We start from the raw sequence: 4,692 nt of genomic DNA, 5'->3' as shown, positions 1-4,692 counted from the left end.
GTGTGTGTGTGTGTGTGTGTGGGTGTGTCTTCCTTAGCGGGACCATGTGCTAACCCTGCATTAGCTGTCAGATTATCATGAGTCAAAGCAGTCGTGACAGAGGCTAAAAGGGAGATGGATCGTGCTGTTGAGAGCCGTGGAACGGGCCTGACCCAGATGCTGGCCATCCCCCAAACCCCAACGCCCCATACGGAGGTGACATCCAACCAATCACCCCGTCACTCTTCTGGGTCACTGAGCTGACAGGGTCACATCATAACCCACACTGCCCTCATGTAACTCAGCGCTGTCTACAAACTGATACCACCTGGTGGGAGAGAAGCTTTGTGTGTGTGTGTGTGTGTGTGTGTGTGTGTGTATGTGTGTGTGTGTGTGTGTGTGTGTGTGTGTGTGTGTGTGTGTGTGTGCTTTTGTGTGTATTGCTTGCTTGTCTCTCTGGCCACTGGAAGTTTGTAAATGCAACAGATGACCTTTCGGCCACATGACCTCTCTATCACTGAGTCGTTTGACCTTTGATGCAACATGATGACTCGCCACTCATGTGGGTCAACTGAGCACATTTGCTCCTCCTGTACGCCCCCCCCCCCCCCCCCCCTGAAGAAAAGTATCTCCATTAAAACTGATCCTCATATCCCAAGCTGCCTGCCTCCGTCTGCAGACCCTCCTAAGAAGCACAAGGAGGAGTGGGGTTTTGATTCTCGTCCCACGGAGGACGTTTAAAATGATGGATGGAAAGAGAAATGTGTGTAAGTGGCTGAGTTTTTCCAGACTGAGTTTTTACAGGGAGAGATGGGGTGGGGTGGGGTGGGGTGTTGGGGGTGTGGTGTGGGGACATGGGGGGGGGGGGGTGTTAGGGCAGCATTCAGACGTGACTGACAGCTTTATGGTGACCATAAAACCTCTCCATAGAGACAAGCACATACTTATATTAGAGAGGCCTGCGTCTCCGGCTCATGGCGGCACAGAGCCATAATGTCAGACAGAAGCAGCGGATGTTATCATCTGCTTTACGGGGCTAGGGTTAGTGCACACACACACACACACACACACACACACGCACACACACACTCATGCATATGCACTGAGATACACACACACACACACACACCCACACTTCCAGAGAAACTCTAGTGCTATAGGCTAATCACTCAGGGTTGTTTACACACTGCATTTATTTGTTTTCCAGTAAGTTTTCATATTTACTGAAATTGTGACCATCATATTTGGCATGTCCTTCTGTGACGATGGCATTCTTGAAGGGCTTCCAGAAACAGGTGCCAATTCTTACAAGAGGTCAGGCAATGCATTCCACTGATTTGACCAACTTGATGTTTTTTTACACACCAGGAAACCCAGTCAGTTTGATTTGGAAAAAAAAAACTTGCGTTTCATTTGCAAAAAATATCTTGTACTTGTCAAACGAGTCTAATCTGAGAGATCCAAATTGTTTAACAACTGCAACGGAGTAGAACAGCACCGAGACCCGAGAGGCGGCATGCGTGACATATATTCTGCGTGCTCAGTAGTAAATATCAGTAGTATAGTCCTCAAGCAGAATAAATCTTTGCTGAATTGTCCTTTACCTCATCTGTGCTCTTCGTTTAACGCTATATGAATTTGAAGACGTGTGTTCCACGTGCTCTCACTCTAAGGCATTGACCGTGATGAAGTATGGACACCTTGCCCAATGGGCTTGTAATTCAGTCTGCAATGTAGAACTGTCCACTCGGGCGCTGGGCTTTCAGCACCCCCCCCCCCCCCCTCCGCCCCCCAAAACCCCTGCCTAGCAGACAACGGTGCTCACCGTCTAGCCGATAAATCCGCATGACAGCTGGCGCAACGCTCCCGTGAGCGGCGATGCGGCCCAGTTTTCCAGCCCCTGACAGAGCCTTGTATTGAGTATGATAACACTTACTCCGTCTTCATCCGGAGAGGGAGCACAATATCAATCCGTCTGATGATCCGGCAAAGCGAGGCGAGAACTTCTGTATCAATCTTCATACGCTCGCTGCCCGTTGCTTAAGAAGAGGACCCGAATGGAATCATTCCATCACGAAGTGCTGGCTGCCTGCGTTCGCCATCTCGGTCGCTCAAGCGGTTTGAACTTCCCATCAGCCTCTCTCCTTCCCTCCCTCTCCTTGTCTCTCTCTCTCTCTCTCTCTCTCTCCCTCTCTATCTCACGCTTTTATCTTTCTCTGTCTGTCTCTCACCCACCCCTGCTCTTTCTTCCTTAGTGTGTCAGTAAGCGAAAAAAAGGACAATCTGAAAATACTTCTACCTGTTCGTATGTAAATCCAACGGGATGTGGAACAAATGTGCAGCGCAAACATGTCGATAGTGAAGCGCTGACCCGCCCTCGTCCTGCCCCGCCCTCGTCCTGCCCCGCCCTCATCATGACCCGCCCTCATACCGCCCTCATCCTGACCCGCCCTCGTCCCGCCCTCGTCCTGCCCTGCCCTCATCATGACCCGCCCTCGTCCTGCCCTCATCCTGACCCGCCCTCGTCCTGCCCCACCCTCGTCCTGACCCACCCTCGTCCTGCCCCACCCTCGTCTTGATCCGCCCTCGTCCTGCCCCGCCCTCGTCTTGATCCGCCCTCGTCCTGCCCCGCCCTCGTCCTGCCCCGCCCTCGTCTATCTATCTATCTATCTATCTATCTATCTATCTATCTATCTATCTGTTCTTAAACCTTGGAAAAAGTAAAAATAAAAAAACTTCCTATTTTATTTTTTCTGTAATAATCCCACAGTCACCCAAATATGATACTATTCACTCTATAACGCACATTCGGACATCCCTTGTGCCTGAGTTTGGTGGGGAAGGCCCTCCCGAGCGGCAGTCTGCCCTGGCCGCAGACATACCGGCAGGCCGCAGAAGATATGGCTCAATCAACAGGCACTCGGCAATCAACTTTAACTTGTCAGTTTTGATCTATCCAGTCATCGCTGCAGGTTGTTTGGTAATGTCTAATGTTCTGTGAAGATGGGCCTTTCATATTCTTTATCGTTCCCCCCTCCACCCGTTTTTTTTGTGTGTCTCCATCAAAAGCGAGAGATGTTTTGTGAAGACCGTAGAGGGGGAAATAGAGGGGATAAAACAGCGATGAAATTTAACCCTTTCCGACATCATCACTGCACAGCCCAGGGCTACGAACGCTCACATCACTGAGCTGGTAATTGGTTCCTCTAAATCTGCTGAGTACAGAGAAAGCTGAACACTGTTTTTCATCAGTACCGAGAAAATAAAAAGGAAAAAAAAACTAAATAGCGTAACTATCTCACTGTCTCTGTTCATGATGGACGCGCAGGGAACACATACAGTGGCCTTCGGCAATAAGCGCTCGTGTTAAGTGCTGGATTCGAATAATTTTAGTATCTTTACACGACAAATGTGTTTATGCATGTCATGTGAAAGTGAAAGACTATGCATGAATGTCATGTGAAAGTGCCTTTCGTTTTTTTCGAGTGGGTACCAACCGCGAGAGTTGGCCCAGCAAAATCAGCCCGAACGCCGCCGCGCTCTCCGAAGCTGCCACGCGCTCCGCTTTGACCAATTTGTCCCCATCGCTCACTTCATATAAACGCTGAGCGATCTGGCTCCAACCACCCCCACGATCTTGAGGGGATTTTTATATTCAGCTGTTTCATTATACGACTCTCTCACACACACACTCCCTCTCTCTCTCTCTTTTTGGGGGACTCTACGGGTGCCTTTGGCTTTGAAACTCTCAGATTTAGCGCTGTGGTATTGGCTCATTTTTCATATCCATTGTTGGCTTGTCAGGGTGTCATAGCTCCTCCGGAGAGCCGTTAGATCAGTCCAGATGGATAAATCATCCCGGATCTGACACACTCATTTAATTTGCGCAGCTCCGCTGCAGCAGGCTGCTTATTAATTGAAAAATCCCCGCTCCGTTCACTGAGCGAGAACATTCCACCATTTTATTTCATTTTTATTAACATGGATATTCCGTATGATTTCCCCCAGTAGCCTGTTGCCTGCGGGCCGGACCCTTTGTCATTTATCATCATATGCTATATTTGTCAATCGCCCGACTTTTCTTTTTAACCCCTCTCAAAAAAGTATTTAAGAAAATAACTTTGCATATAAAGAGCGTGAGACTTTGCAGATATATTGATATAAAACCCTGCGCACTACGGCGGTTTCGAACTCCGGAGCCCGCGTTATTGTTTTCCATCTGTGAAATAAAGTAACAGGTACTTAATGTACCAAAAACAATTTGTCTGGCCGTTATTTTCCCATTGAAGGCGTGCACGGCTGGCTGAGGTCTCCCTTTATCTCAGCGAGGCTAATACATTTTCACACTGCGCTCTGGTGCTTTCATTTTACAGCTGAGGAGCTCAGCGGCCCCACGCTGCGGCTGAAATGGGACCCCAGTCACCACGGCCCCGCCGAGTGTGTGTAGGTAAGTGTGCAGAACAAATGCTGAAAAAGACTTTAAAAAAGTTTTCCGAGCTGCCACAGATTTCTTTTTTTTTTTTTTTTTTCACGTGTGGGTGTGTTTGTGTGTGATACTGCCATGGTCATCTATCTATAACAAACAAGGCCAGGCTAAAGTTTTGTGAAAGTGTGTGTGTCTGAAAGTGTGTGTGTGTGTGTGTGTGGGGGGGGTTACATGTGTTTATGTGCTCTGGTCAGTAGGGGGGTTATAGATCGAGGGAGGGGGTAAGA

At 48.8% G+C, this 4,692-nt stretch overlaps 1 long non-coding RNA gene across 3 annotated transcripts in view; it reads left to right on the top strand.

The window, feature by feature from the left end:
• Window positions 1–4,692, top strand: part of LOC143496518 (uncharacterized) — a 91,763-nt gene that overhangs the window by 61,357 nt on the left and 25,714 nt on the right. For all 3 annotated transcript variants that reach the window (XR_013125627.1, XR_013125626.1, XR_013125628.1), the window contains exon 4: window positions 4,353–4,426. This is a non-coding gene — a long non-coding RNA (uncharacterized LOC143496518). The remainder of the gene's footprint in view (window positions 1–4,352; window positions 4,427–4,692) is intronic.

The sequence above is a fragment of the Brachyhypopomus gauderio genome, unplaced genomic scaffold (genome assembly GCF_052324685.1).
Source record: "Brachyhypopomus gauderio isolate BG-103 unplaced genomic scaffold, BGAUD_0.2 sc96, whole genome shotgun sequence".
Classification (NCBI taxonomy): Eukaryota; Metazoa; Chordata; class Actinopteri; order Gymnotiformes; family Hypopomidae; genus Brachyhypopomus; species Brachyhypopomus gauderio.
Note: the sequence above shows the minus strand (reverse complement) of the source record. Positions and strands in the feature narration are given on the sequence as shown.